Source organism: Anomaloglossus baeobatrachus, chromosome 6 (assembly GCF_048569485.1).
Source record: "Anomaloglossus baeobatrachus isolate aAnoBae1 chromosome 6, aAnoBae1.hap1, whole genome shotgun sequence".
NCBI lineage: Eukaryota > Metazoa > Chordata > Amphibia > Anura > Aromobatidae > Anomaloglossus > Anomaloglossus baeobatrachus.
In genome coordinates this window covers 231,276,007-231,292,193 of record NC_134358.1, presented here as the reverse complement: position 1 = coordinate 231,292,193, position 16,187 = coordinate 231,276,007, and positions in this window count along the sequence as shown.

Below are 16,187 nucleotides of genomic sequence, written 5' to 3'. Positions count from 1 at the left end.
TGCCATAAAGTAATATAATCTTAAGATATATAAAGGGCAGTAAAATGTTTTCAGTTCTGCCTTTCAGAACTTCAGCTCAAACGAGAAGGAAATCGAAGTGGCATTTTGGGCTAGCCTTGACTCTCCATGAGAAAATCTCATTAATTCACTCTAGCTCTTAAGATCAACCACTAAGTCCTTGTATTGTCACTCATCGCCTGGCCCTTTCAAGATTTCTACTGTCTAACTAGACATATCACTATGGTAACCATACACTTTACTTTGCACATCCCTAGAACTTTTTGTCTGTGACAAAGCTTGACAAATCTCATGAAGCATGGAGACTTAACATTGTGATCCAAGTCTTGACCTACCCTCATATAAATGATGAAGGACACAATCACATATGTATGATCATTTCTCCCACACTAGTCTGAAGCTTCATTATGCAAACTGGTCTTGGCATGGAAAAATCAAATTCATACTGGTTGGCTAAAAATTCTACTGGTCTTCGTTATATAAACATATGACAATATTTGAGATATGTAAACTTATAGTAACTTTCTATGGTATTCGCCTTGTTTAAAAAGTATTTAATCAATCAGGAAAGCCTGATGTAATCTGTATTAATATCAAGAAGGCCCTTTCACATTGCGTTCAGCTCTCTGTTCAGTGATCCCGTCGGGGCTTCCATCCGAACCCTCCGCAAAACAAATTTCAGACGTATGCAATGATGGGGCGACTGAATATAATGGTGCAGATGAAGTCACCATGTGCTCTGTCGTGCATCATTTTCAGGAGTGTATGCTTTCTGGAGGAGGACACCCAGATGTAGTAGACTGCGTCTGGGTGTCCAACTCCAAAAAGTGTATATTCCCAAAAATGGTGCACTAAAGACCACACGGTGACTCCGTCTGCACTATTATATTCAGTGGCCATATTGGCGCAGACGTCTGAAGCTCATTTTTCGGAGGGTTCAGACGTGGTACGCGGCCAGGGATTAGCCGCCGCTGCGGGTGATGTCCTCCGGGGCTGATGGTGTCGCAGAAAAGATGGTTCTGCTCCTCACAGGTGGAGCGGGCCCCGGGGAGGATGTTGAGGCTTGTAGTGATGGCCGTTGGCACCGAAGTGCGGGGCGACGGCGACGGTAAAATGAGGCAGAGTCAGCTGCTGCGGTTCCAGGTCTTTTTACTCACAGTTTCAATGCAGCCTCAGGGTACCGGTCTCTGCCGTGATAGGCCCCAGCCGATCCCGGATCCTTTGGAGGTCAGTAACAATCCGGTAGTCCATGGGCCCTTCCTTCTCGCGCTCATGACAATTTTTTTTTTAATTATTTCATGAAATTTCCTATTTTCTTAGTTCACAGCCGGGTACAAATAGGCAGCTGGGGGTTGGGGCCGTACCGTACCTGCCTGCTGGATCTGGCTAGCATACAAAAATATGGCGAAGCCCACGTCATTTTTTTGGTGGGCAAAAAACTCCTGCATACAGTCCTGGATGGAGTATGCTGAGCCTTGTAGTTCTCCAGCTGATGTCTGCTCTCCTGCATACACTAGTGAATGGAGCATGCTGAGCTGCAGCTGCTGTCTGCTCTCATCCATACAGTCAGACAGCAGCTGCAAAACGACAAGGCTCAGCATACTCCATCCAGGACTGTATGCAGGAGTATTTTGCCCTCCAAAATATTATGTGGGCTTCGCCATGTTTTTGTATGCTAGCCAGGTACAGCAGGCAGCTACGGGCTGCCTCCAACCACAGCTGCTATTTGTACCCGTCTGGGAACCAAAAATATAGAGAAGCCCTTATTTTTTAATTATTTCATGAATTTCATGAAATAATTTAAAAAAAAAATGACATGGGCTTCGCCCAATTTTTGTGTCCAGCCAGGTACAACTAGGCAGCTGAGGATTGGAATCCGCAGATCAGGGTGCCCAAGCTTTCTGGGCACCTGTGCTGCAAATTGCAGTCCGCAGCCGCCCCAGAAAATGGCGCTTTCATAGAAGCACAATCTTCTGGTGCTGTATCCAACTCTTCAGCTGCCCTGGTGACGGGTGGCTCGCTGGGTAATAATGGGGTTAGGGCTAGCTGTATATTATCAGCTCGCCCTAAGCCCGAAATTCATAGTGTCACGCCAATATTAGACATGACCCCCATGAATTTATAGTACAGATAAAAAAAACACAACACAGAGAAAAATATTTTTATTAGAAATAAAACACAACACAATTAGTGACTCCATCTTTATTGAAATAAAGAACCCCCCTCTGCAGTAATCCTGGGTCAAGGGTCCCGCACCGTCCAATCTGGATCCAATATCATCTGATCGGTTTGCTGGAAGGCAAAGCGATCAGCTGTGTCAGGTTCAAGGGCCTGAATCACATGACACAGCAGCTGGTTGTATAAACGGCTTTTATACAATCAGCTGATGCATCAGTGCAAAAAAACCCCAAAAAACTACACACTTCAGTGCAGACTCCTGTCCGACAGCATCAGCTGATAGTTTAGCCGGCCGGGCGGTAAAAAGCCGTCCACACCGCTCGACTTATAGAGTCAGCTGATTCTGTCAGGTGACTGCATCAGCTGATCATCGCCAGGTCTGAGAAAAAGAAAGAGAGAAAGAAGAGAGAGAGAAGTTAGTGAAAGAGAGAGAAAAGAGAGAGAGGAGAGAGAGAAGAGGAGAGAAGAGAGAGAAGAGAGAAGAGAAAGAGAAGAGAGAGAGGAGAGAGATGGAGGGAGAGAGAAAGAGAGAGAAAGAGAGAGAAAGAGAGAAAAAGAGAAGAAAAAAGAGAGAGAGGAGAGAAGAGAGAGAGAGAGAAAGAGAGAGAGGAGAGAGAAGAAGAGAGAAGAGGAGAGAAGAGAGAGAGGAAAGAGAGAGAAGAGAGAGAAGAGAGAGAAGAGAGAGGAAAGAGGAGAGAGAGAAGGAAAAAGAGAAAAAGAGAGAGAGAGAAAAGAGAGAAAAAGAGAGAGAGAAGAGAGAGAGGAGAGAGGATAGAGAGAGAGAGAAAGAGAGAGAGAAAAAGAGAGAGAGAGAGGAGAGAAGAGAGAGAGGAGAGAGAGAGAGAGAAAGAGAGAGAGAAAAAAGAGAGAGAGGAGAGAGCAATGCAGCCTCATTCCGTGAACTGCTCCGATTTTAGAGGTGTGTCCCTTGGTTCACAGCTGATTTCCGTCTCCTCCCCTCAGTGCATAATTAAATTAAATTAAATTATAAATATATAATAATTATAATTTAAAATTAAAAATAAAGAAATAAAATTCTTTACCGGGACCAGAACTCGTAAAGTTACGTTTCCTTAAACAAGCGCTCTATCCACTGAGCTACTGCCTTTAATGATAAAAATAGGCAGATTTGGTAATCTTGACGTCTGCATTGCAGAGTGAAGTCTCTGGTGACAGCACGATTCACTTCATTGCTACGTGGAGAGGACACAGCTCGATCGTGTTCTACGGTGCTGCTGCATCTTCATGTAGCAAAGCTGACAGTGTCATGTGGATTATGTCGGACCTGGATGTGTATTTGGGGATTAATAAACTGGTAAAAGAGGATTTTTTTTGTCTTTTATTCCAAATAAAGGATTTTTCGCTGTGTGTGTTTATTTACTTTCACTTACAGTTTAATCATGGAAGGTGTCTCGGGGAGATGCCTGGCATGATTAAACTCATTATTACCCCGATTGCCACCACACCAGGGCAATTCAGGATGAGCTGGGTGGAGTCCCGGGACTGTCACATCTAATGGATGCGGTAAATCCAGGCCGGCTGCTGGGTGATATTGTTAGGCTGGAGGGCTCCCCATATCGTGGCGCTCTCCATCTTGACAATACCAGCCTCCAGCCGTGTGGCTTTATCCTGGCTGGTATCAAATATGGGGGGAACCGCATTTTTTTTTTAATTATTATTTATTTATTTATTTTACTGCACGATACCATTTAAAATTAAAAATAAAAAAAAAATTCAATTCTTTACCGAGACTAGAACTCATCAAGTTATCCTTCTTAGGCGAGCGCTCTATCCACTTACCTACTGCCTCTAATGATAAAGATAGGCAGATTTTGTAATCTTGAAGTCTGCATTGCTGAAGTCTCTGCTGACCGCGCGATTCACTTCATTGCTCCATGGAGCTGATACAGAGCACTCGTGTTCTGTAGCAGAGCTGACAGTGTTGTGTGGATTACTTCGGACCTGGATGTGTATGTGGTGATTAATAAACTGGTAAAAGAGGGTGTTTCTTTGTCTTTTATTCCAAATAAAGGATTTTTTGCTGTGTGTGTTTATTTACTTTCACTTTCAGTTTAATCATGGGGAAGGAGTCTTGCGAGGATAATTTGCATATTCCCAGTGCCTTCTGGGATAAGTGAAGAGTCACCGCGAGCTCAAGGAGAACCGGGTTTTGGCCGTTACAGCCGGAAGGAAGACTTCTGAAAGCCAGGGAAGGAGTCTTGCGAGGATAATTTGTATATTCCCAGTGCCTTCTGGGATAAGTGAAGAGTCACCGCGAGCTCAAGGAGAACCGGGTTTTGGCCGTTACAGCCGGAAGGAAGACTTCTGAAAGCCAGGGAAGGAGTCTTGCGAGGATAATTTGCATATTCCCAGTGCTTTCTGGGATAAGTGAAGAGTCACCGCGAGCTCAAGGAGAACCGGGTTTTGGCCGTTACAGCCAGAAGGAAGACTTCTGAAAGCCAGGGAAGGAGTCTTGCGAGGATAATTTGCATATTCCCAGTGCCTTCTGGGATAAGTGAAGAGTCACCGCGAGCTCAAGGAGAACCGAGTTTTGGCCGTTACAGCCGGAAGGAAGACTTCTGAAAGCCAGGGAAGGAGTCTTGCGAGGATAATTTGCATATTCCCAGTGCCTTCTGGGATAAGTGAAGAGTCACCGCGAGCTCAAGGAGAACCGGGTTTTGGCCATTACAGCCGGAAGGAAGACTTCTGAAAGCCAGGGAAGGAGTCTTGCGAGGATAATTTGCATATTCCCAGTGCCTTCTGGGATAAGTGAAGAGTCACCGCGAGCTCAAGGAGAACCGGGTTTTGGCCGTTACAGCCGGAAGGAAGACTTCTGAAAGCCAGGGAAGGAGTCTTGCGAGGATAATTTGCATATTCCCAGTGCCTTCTGGGATAAGTGAAGAGTCACCGCGAGCTCAAGGAGAACCGGGTTTTGGCCGTTACAGCCGGAAGGAAGACTTCTGAAAGCCAGGGAAGGAGTCTTGCGAGGATAATTTGCATATTCCCAGTCCCTTCTGGGATAAGTGAAGAGTCACCGCGAGCTCAAGGAGAACCGGGTTTTGGCCGTTACAGCCGGAAGGAAGACTTCTAAAAACCGCGCACCTAGAATTTTAGCCTGTCTTCTTCATTGTGAGCGTGAGTGAGCAAAGTGTGGGCAAAAATAAGTGTGAGTAGAATTGTTTGTATTTAGTTGTTTAATTACTTAACATTTGTTTAGTGCTATCCCCATTAGAAAATGTGCTCCACTATTGCTAATGCGATCCAGTGTACATCTTGTCTCATGTATGCAGTCCTTGAAAAGCCGTTCGAGGGTGCATACTGTTGTTCGAGATGTGAGCAAGTTGCACATTTGGAAGCCCAGATACTGGATCTAAATGAGCAGCTGGCAACTCTGAGATGCATTAGCAATATGGAAAGGAGTGTGCTGCTCACTGAGCAGCAGCTTGCTGGGTCACATGTGGGGGAGCGGCAGGACGGTGAGGTAGGTAGCTGGGTGACAGTTAGAAAGGGGGGTAAAGGGAAAAGTGCTAGGAAGGCTAGTCCTGAACTGACACACCCCAATAGGTTTGCAAACTTGGCAGATGAGGGGGATGTCATTACAGGGGTAGCATTGCTGCAGCAAGGCATGACCTCTGAACGCCAGAGGAGTGTCTGCTCCAGTAAGGGGGGGAATAGGAGTGCAGGGCAGGCAAGACAGGTACTGGTAGTGGGGGACTCAATTATTAGGGGGACAGATAGGGCAATCTGTCACAAAGACAGGGATCGCCGAACAGTGTGTTGTCTTCCTGGCGCTCGAGTTCGGCACATCACTGATCGGGTTGACAGATTACTGGGAGGGGCTGGGGAGGACCCAGCGGTCATTGTACACATTGGCACAAATGACAAAGTTAGAGGTAGGTGGAAGGTCCTTAAAGATGATTTCAGGGAATTAGGTTGTAAGCTTAAAGCATGGACCTCAAAGGTGGTATTTTCGGAAATACTACCTGTGCCACGAGCCACACCAGAGAGGCAAAGAGAGATCAGGGAGGTTAACAGGTGGCTCAGGAGCTCAGGAATTGGTGTAGGAAAGAGGGTTTTGGGTTCCTGGAGAATTGGGCCGACTTTTCAGTTGGCTACAGATTCTATGCTAGGGATGGGCTGCATCTTAATGGGGAAGGTGCAGCTCTGCTGGGGCAGAAAATGGCTAGAAGGTTGGAGGAGTGTTTAAACTAGGAATGGGGGGCGAGGGTATTCACTTTATAGAAGGGGAATGTAGTGCAGATAGTGACCAGGGCACAAGTAATGAAATTGGGGGTGGTACGGGGGGAAGGGTTAGGACAGTTAATACAGTAAGCAGGAATACAGGTACAGAGTCATACGTAACGTGCATGTACACTAATGCCCGAAGCCTCACAAATAAGGTGGAGGAATTAGAATTAATATTGTTGGAAGAAAATTATGATATAGTGGGTATATCAGAGACATGGCTGGATGAGAGCTATGACTGGGCTGTTAATTTACAGGGTTATAGCCTATTCAGGAATGACCGTACAAATAAGCGAGGGGGAGGTGTGTGTCTATTAGAGTTGAGCGCGGTTCGTGGTTCTCCAGTTCTAAGTTCGAGTGATTTTTGGGGCTGTTCGAGATCGAACTAGAACTCGAGCTTTTTGCAAAAGCTCGATAGTTCTAGATACGTTCGAGAACGGTTCTAGCAGCAAAAAGCAGGGCTTTTTACAGCTACAGTGAGCAGGAGCCATCGCTGGCAGCTTGCCAGAAGCTGGTAACCAAGATAAACATCGGGTATCCAAGCAAAGCGCTTTGGTTAGTAACCCGATGTTTATCTTAGTTACGTGCAGGAAGCCCACACTTCCCGCTCAGCTCACTCCGCCCCCTCCTGCCCGCGGCATGTACACATATACACACACACACGTACACATACATACACACACACACACACACACATCCCCCCCCCGCTCGGCTTACCTGCGGTGATGAAGTCCCGCCATCCCGACCTCAGCGCTGTCACTGTCCTCCATGGCCGCCGCTTGTCACATCACCTCTCGCTTCCGACCCGAGACGTCACGGACCTCTCGCGATACTTGATGTGAAGGCGCCGGTCATTGACCTCAGTGACAGGGGCTGTCGGCAGTGCTGGAGATCAGCGCAGGTAATGTACCTCGCTGACAGCAGCACTTGTCATGCCCTGCAGTGACCTGGGCTGACCCATTGATGTTAGCTCAGGTCACTGCATTGCTCTCCCAGTCAATGGGGAACATCCTGCTCTTCATTGACTGGGACAGTGTGGATCGTCATGGCAACCCCTTGGATTACACCAGACCTGGATTTGTTTTTCATTCTAATAAATTGGTTAAAGAGGGAATGTTTTGGGGAGTGTTTTTTCAAATAAAAATGTGGTTGTTGTCTATTTTTTTTTTATTACTGACTGGGTTGGTGATGTCGGGTATCTGATAGACGCCTGACCTCACCAACCCCAGGGCTTGATGCCAGGTGACATTACACATCTGGTATTAACCCCATATATTACCCCGTTTGCCACCGCACCAGGGCGCGGGATGAGCTGGGGCGAAGCACCAGGATTGGCGCATCTAATGGATGCGCCACTTCTGGGGCGGCTGCGGCCTGCTATTTTTAGGCTGGGGAGAGTCCAATAACCATGGACCTCCCTAGTCTGAGAATATCAGGCCCCAGCTGTCTGCTTTACCTTGGCTGGTAATCCAATTTTGGGGGACCCCTACGTGTTTTTTTTTTTTTAATTATTTATTTAATTTAAAATAACAGCGTGGGGTGCCCTCAGTTTTGGATTACCAGCCAAGGTGAGGTTGCCAGCTGTGGTCTGCAGGCTGCAGCCGTCTGCTTTACCCTAGCTGGCGAAAAAAACTAGGGGGAACCCTACGTCATTTTTTTTCATTTTTTTGGCTAAATACAAAGCTAAGCACCCCTTAGTGCCACATGAAAGGCACAAAGGGTGCTCCACTTTTTTCTCCACTTTTTTCTCCACTTGAGAAAAAAATGGAGAAAAAGTGGAGAAAAAGTGGAGAAAAAGTGGAGAAAAAGTGGAGAAAAAGTGGAGAAAAAAATGGAGAAAAAGTGGAGAAAAAGTGGAGAAAAAAATGGAGAAAAAGTGGAGAAAAAGTGGAGAAAAAGTGCTGAAAAAGTGGAGGAAAAAGTGGAGAAAAAGTGGAGAAACAGTGGAGAAAAAGTGGAGAAAAAGTGGAGAAAAAATGGAGAAACAGTGGAGAAAAAGTGGAGAAAAAAATGGAGAAACAGTGGAGAAAAAGTGGAGAATAAATGGAGAAAAAGTGGAGAAAAAGTGGAGAAAAAAATGGAGAAAAAGTGGAGAAAAAGTGGAGAAACAGTGGAGAAAAAGTGGAGAATAAATGGAGAAAAAGTGGAGAATTTTTTTCTCCACTTTTTCTCCACCTTTTCTCCACTTTTTCTCCACTTTTTCTCCACTTTTTCTCCACTTTTTCTCCACCTTTTCTCCACTTTTTCTCCACTTATTCTCCACTTATTCTCCACTTATTCTCCACTTTTTCTCCACTTTTTCTCCACTTTTTCTCCACTTTTTCTCCACTTTTTCTCCACTTTTTCTCCACCTTTTCTCCACTTTTTCTCCACTTTTTCTCCACTTTTTCTCCACTTTTTCCCCATTTATTCTCCACTTATTCTCCACTTTTTCTCCGTTCTTTTTCTATGGTCGGTCTACCCATTAGCTCTGCCATGCATACTGTAGCTCTACACCTACTGCACATGTTACTTTATGATTGACATCTCTTTCGTACCAGAGCTGTCTAAGCTTACTCTGACCCCATATTTGTCATTACTATATTGTCCTTGTACTGTATTATGACATTTGTATCATGTGTTTCATTTCTTGCTGTGTTGCAATTTTTTTGCTGCATCCCAATTGTACCTCTACATTGTTCGAGTTTATGTTATTGTTCTCTCACTCTTATGTGATACTGATTATTGTCATTTTTCATGATTACATGCAGATAAGTCCAATCTGACGAAGGCTCAGGCCGAAACGTCATTTGTAACTTGTTTTGGACAAAAACATATATGCTTATGAAAAAAAATTTTTCTTAATACGGACCAATAAAGAGTGATTTTGCATTACTATCCGTTGTGACTTACTGACTTAGTCTGGGAGATATAGAGTGCCGAGGTTACTCACTAATTTTATCTATTATTACCTCTGAGCACCTATATACCAGTGAGCAGAGCTTCCTCTACAGTAGTTCTCCTGATTAGGCATGCCCTTACCTCATGAGCAGGGCATTGCAGCTTTGGTAGCAACCATTACGACATGGACTCTGCTGCTGTGGACCCGGGGAGAGTGAGTGCAGATTCATTGCACCCACACTCCTCACATGAAGGGTCCGCACTCCTAGAAAATGGGGGATACATTCCCTGAGTGTCTCCCCCCCATATTCTAGACGGTCTAGAGTCGTCGTGGGACCCCTTTATTTTTTTTCTTACAATAAATTGGTGAAAGAGGAAATGTTTTGGGGACTGTTTTTTCAAATAAATTTCTTTTGTCGATTTTTTGTTTTTGTTAGTACTGACAGTTTATGATGTTGGGTATCTAATAGACGCCATGACATCACAAACTGCTGGGCTTGATCTCAGGTGACTTTACAGCTAGTATCAACCCGATTTATTACCCCGTTTGCCACTGCACCAGGGCACGGGATGAGCTGGGGTGAAGCGCCAGGATTGGCGCATCTAGTGGATGCGCCACGTCTGGGGTGCCTGCGGCCTGCTATTTTTAGGCTGTGAAGGCCCAATAACTATGGACCTTCCCACCCTGAGAATACCAGACCACAGCTGTCCGCTTTACCTTGGCTGGTGATCCAATTTGGGGGGGACCCTACTTTTATTGTGTAATTATTAATATTTATAAAATAATTATAAAAAAGAGCCTGAGGGGACCTCCACATTGGATCCCCAACCACGGTAAAGCTGCCAGCTGTGGTTTTCAGGCTACAGCCGTCTGCTTTACCCTAGCTGGCTATCAAAAATGGGGGGACCCAACGTCATTTTTTTTTTTTTAACTTTTTTTTAAATAGAAAAAATTAATGGGCTTCCCTGTATTTTGATTGACAACCAAGGTAACGGCAGGCAGATGGGGGTGGCAACCCATAGCTGTCAGCTTTATCTGCGCTGAGAATCAAAAATACCGCGGAGCGCTACGTCATTTTTTTAAAGATTTATTTTTACAGCACTGTGATGTCCAGCAATCAAAATACAGGGACGCCCATTTTGTTTTTAGTTATTTAAATAAATAATTAAAAAAAATATATATGGGCTCCCGCTGCATTTTTTGTATTGCTAGCTAAGGGTAATCCAAGCAGCTACTGGCTGCTAACCCCCACTGCTTGGTGTTACCTTCACTGGCAATGTAAAATCCAGGGAAGCATTTTTTATTTTTTTTGCCAAAAAACTACAAAAAAAGGACGTGAGCTTCGCCATATTTTTGTATGCTAGCCAGGTATAGCAGGCAGGTGCTGGAAGAGTTGGATACAGCGCCAGAAGATGGCGCTTCTATGAAAATGCCATTTTCTAAGGTGGCTGCAGACTGCAATTCGCAGCAGTGGGGCCCAGAAAGCTCAGGCCAACCTGTGGTGCGGATTCCAATCCCCAGCTGCCTAGTTGTACCTGGCTGGACACAAAAATGGGGCAAAGCCTACGTCATTTGTTTTCTAATTATTTCATGAAATTCATGAAATAATAAAAAAAGGGCTTCCCTTTATTTTTGGTTGCCAGCTGGGTACAAATAGGCAACTGGGGGTTGGGGGCAGCCGTACCTGCCTGCTGTACCTGGCTAGCATACAAAAATATGGCGAAGCCCACATAATTTTTTCAGGGGGCAAAAAACTTCTGCATACAGTCCTGGATGGAGTATGCTGAGCCTTGTAGTTCTGCAGCTGCTGTCTGTCTGTATGGAGAAGAGCAGACAGCAGCTGCAGAACTACAAGGCTCAGCATACTCCATCCAGGACTGTATGCAGAAGTTTTTTGCCCACCAAAAAAATGACGTGGGCTTCACCATATTTTTGTATGCTAGCCAGGTACAGCTGGCAGCCACGGGCTGCCTCCAACCCCCAGTTGCCTATTTGTACCCGGCTGGGAACCAAAAATATAGGGAAGCCCGTTTTTTTTAATTATTTCACTTATTTCATGAAATAATTAAAAAACAAATGACGTGGGCTTCGCCCCATTTTTGTGTCCAGCCGGGTACAACTAGGCAGCTGGGGATTGGAATCCGCAGCACAGGTTAGCCCGAGGTTTGTGGGCGCCTCTGCTGCGGATTTCAGTCCGCAGCCGTCCCAGAAAATGGCGCTCTCATAGAAGCGCCATCATCTGGCGCTGTATCCAACTCTTCCAACAGCCCTGGAGCCGGGTGGCTTTTTGGGTAATCATGAGTTAATACTGGCTTTGTTTTACCAGCCAGTATTAAGCCAGAGATTCTTAATGTCAGGCACGTTTGACCCGGCCATTAAGAATCTCCAATAAAGGGTTAAAAAAAAGACACCACACAGAGAAAAAATACTTTAATAGAAATAAATACACAGACACATTAGAGACTCCATCTTTATTACCCCCTGTCAGCCCTCCACGATCCTGCTCTTCTGTCTTCTTTCTTTCTAGTGTAGTAGTAGTGACGATTGTAGTGAGGATGTGATTCACCAGCTCATCACTTGGGGCTGGGGAACCTCCATCCTCACTACAATCATCACTAGTGTAGTAGTAGTGACGATTGTAGTGAGGAAGGATGAGATTCACCAGCTCATCACTTGGGGCTGGGGAACCTCCATCCTCACTACAATCATCACTACAATCGGGAAGCAGCGTGCAGCCTTCACTCCGTGAGTGATCAGTGCTGGCTGCTAGCGGTAACGCTGACAGACGCGTTACCATAGCAACGGTGCTCTCGGAGCCGCGGTTAGCGGTGACGTCACCGCTAACTGCGTTGCTATGGCAACGGTGATCTCCGTTAATGACCGGCTGTGTCAGCCGGTCCCTAACGGAACGGGGAGTCGACCGTGTGCTAGAGCATGTCGCCGGTACACGGCGATACACATATGTGCACCGTGTACCGGAGAGATGCACTCGCAGGTCCTACATGACGTGTCATAGTCATGTGACCAGTCTGTAGCCAATGAGATAATAGCCACGTGACTGGTCACATGGCTATTTTGACGTCACGATAGGTCCTGCATCTCTGCTGGCAGTGCAGGTCACCGGGAGGATTCAGCGATCATCGGATGGAATAGCGGCAGGAGACAGAGTGCAGAAGGGATCGCGAGGACCGGTAAGTGTTATGGCAATGTTTATTAACTGTTTGTGTACATTTATCATGCATTTTTATGTGTTTGTGATTGCCTCCCATTCTAGCCTATACGTTTGAGTTCGGTTCGACGAGCCGAACTCGAACGGGACCCCCGTTCGGCGAACCGGCCTCGAGCCGAACCGGGACCAGTTCGCTCATCTCTAGTGTCTATATGTAAAATCATCCTTAAAACCCATCCTGCGTGACAACATATGTGAGGGTACTGAGAATGTAGAGTCCCTATGGGTGGAGATAAGGGGGGGGGGAATGAATAATAAAATACTGATAGGGGTGTGTTATAAGACGCCGAATATTATGGAAGAGGTAGAGAATCTCCTCATAAAGCAAATTGATAAAGCAGCGAGTCTCGGAGAGGTAATTATTATGGGGGACTTTAACTATCCTGATATAAATTGGGGAACAGAAACTTGCAGTTCCAGCAAAGGAAATAGATTTTTGATAACAATGAAAGATAATTACCTTTCACAAATGGTACAGGACCCCACAAGAGGGGGAGCACTTTTAGACCTTGTACTAACCAATAGGCCAGACCGCATATCAAATATACAAGTTGGGGGTTACTTGGGGAATAGTGATCACAAAATAATAAGTTTTCATGTATTCTTTAGTAAGATGTCTAGTAGAGGGGCTACAAGGACACTAAACTTCAGGAAAGCAAATTTTAAACGGTTGAGAGATGATCTTAGTGCAATAAACTGGGATGATGTACTAAGTAATAAAAGTACACAAAGCAAATGGGAGACTTTTATGAGCATCTTGAATAGGGCTTGTGCAGAAAATATACCCTATGGGAACAAACATGCTAGAAATAGGAGGAAACCCCTATGGCTAAATAGAGCTGTAAGGGAAGCAATAAAAGAAAAACAGAAAGCCTTAAAAGAATTAAAGAGGGTAGGTAGTGATGAGGCATTATATAATTATAGAAAATTAAATAAAATATGTAAAAAGCAAATTAAGTTAGCTAAGTTTGAGACAGAGAGACTCATTGCGAGAGAAAGTAAAAATAATCCTAAAATATTCTTTAACTACATAAACAGTAAAAAACTGAAAAGCGATAGTGTTGGCCCCCTTAAAAATAGTCTTGGTGAAATGGTGGAAGGGAATGAGGGTAAAGCCAACCTGCTGAATGACTTTTTTTCTACGGTTTTTATAGAAGAAAATGCCATGGCAGATGACATGACCAGTGATACCATAAATTCACCATTGAATATTACCTGCTTAACCCTGCAGGAAGTACGCCGCCGCCTCGAAATCACTAAGGTTGACAAATCTCCGGGCCCGGATGGCATACACCCCAGAGTACTACAGAAATTGAGTTCTGTGATAGATAGACCATTATTTTTAATCTTCTCAGATTCCTTAATAACAGGGTCGGTACCGCAGGACTGGCGCATAGCAAATGTGGTGCCAATATTCAAAAAGGGGACAAAAACTGAGCCGGGAAATTATAGGCCGGTAAGTTTAACCTCTACGGTTGGTAAAATCCTTGAGGGTTTCTTGAGAGATGCTATACTGGAGTATCTCAAGAAAAATAACTTTATGACAGAGTATCAACATGGGTTTATGAGGGATCGATCCTGTCAAACTAATTTGATCAGCTTCAATGAAGAGGTAGGTTCAAGCCTGGACCAGGGAAATGCAGTGGATGTTGTGTATATGGACTTTTCAAAAGCTTTTGATACGGTGCCACACAAAAGGTTGGTACATAAAATGAGAATAATGGGGATAGGGGAAAATATGTGTAACTGGGTTAAAAACTGGCTCAGTGATAGGAAACAAAGGGTGGTTATTAATGGTACGTACTCGGACTGGGTCTCAGTTCATAGTGGGGTACCACAGGGGTCAGTATTGGGCCCGCTTCTTTTCAACATATTTATAAATGACCTTGTTGGGGGCATGCGGAGTAGAATTTCAATATTTGAAGATGATACTAAACTCTGCAGGGTAATCAATACAGAGGAGGATAATTTTATATTACAGGGAGATTTATGTAAATTGGAGGATTGGGCTGAGAAGTGGCAATTGAAGTTTAATGTAGATAAATGTAAGGTCATGCACTTGGGTAGAGGAAATAACATTTATGATTATGTACTTAATTGTAGAACACTGGGTAAAACAGACACAGAAAAAGACTTGGGTGTATGGGTGGATGGTAAACTTCACTTTAGTGGACAGTGTCAGGCAGCTGCTGCCAGGGCTAATAAAATAATGGGATGTATTAAAAGAGGTATAAGTGTTCATGAAAAAAATATAGTTCTACCTCTGTACAAGTCACTAGTGCGACCGCACTTAGAATACTGTGTACAATTCTGGTCACCGATATATAAGAAGGACATAGCTGAACTGGAGAGGGTGCAGAGAAGAGCCACCAAGATTATTAGAGGAATGGGTGGGCTGCAATACCAAGACAGGTTATTAAACTTGGGGTTATTTAGTTTGGAAAAACGAAGGCTTAGGGGGGATCTAATCACAATGTATAAATATATGAGGGGACAGTACAGAGACCTTTCCAAAGATCTTTTTACACCTAGGCCTGCGACTGGAACACGGGGGCATCCGCTACGTCTTGAGGAAAGAAGGTTTAATCATAATCACAGACGAGGATTCTTTACTGTACGAGCAGTGAGACTATGGAACTCTCTGCCGCATGATGTTGTAATGAGTGATTCACTACTAACATTTAAGCAGAGCCTGGACGCCTTTCTTGAAAAATGTAATATTACCAGTTATGTATATTAGATTTTATGACAGGGTATTGATCCAGGGAACTAGTCTGATTGCCGGATGTGGAGTCAGGAAGGAATTTTTTTCCCCATTGGAACTTGTTTGCCACATTGGGTTTTTTTTTGCCTTCCTCTGGATCAACATGTTAGGCTACGGGTTGAACTAGATGGACTAAGGGGCACTTTGCACACTGCGACATCGCAGGTGCGATGTCGGTGGGGTCAAATTGAAAATGACGCACTTCCGGCATCGCATGCGACATCGCAGTGTGTAAAGGCTGGATGATACGATTAACGAGCGCAAAAGCGTCGTAATCGTATCATCGGTGCAGCGTCGGCGTAATCCATGATTACGCTGACGCGACGGTCCGATGTTGTTCCTCGCTCCTGCGGCAGCACACATCGCTGTGTGTGAAGTCGCAGGAGCGAGAAACGTCTCCTACCGGCCTCACTGCGGCTTCCGTAGGATATGCGGAAGGAAGGAGGTGGGCAGGATGTTTACATCCTGCTCATCTCCGCCCCTCCGCTCTGATTGGCCGCCTGCCGTGTGACGTCGCAGTGACGCCGCACGACCCGCCCCCTTAACAAGGAGGCGGGTCGCCGGCCACAGGGACGTCGCACGGCAGGTGAGTGTGTGTGTGTGAAGCTGGCGTAGCGATAACTTTCGCTAAGCCAGCTATCACCACATATCGCTGCTGCGACGGGGGCGGGCACTATCGCACTCGGCATCGCAGCATCGGCCTGCGATGTCGTAGTGTGCAAAGCCCGCCTTAGAGTCTCCCTTCAACCTTAAAAACTATGATACTATGATGATAAGGTATCTCGGTGAGACGACTGGCATGATTAAACTCATTATTACCCCGATTGCCACCGCACCAGGGCAATTCGGGATGAGCTGGGTGGAGTCCCGGG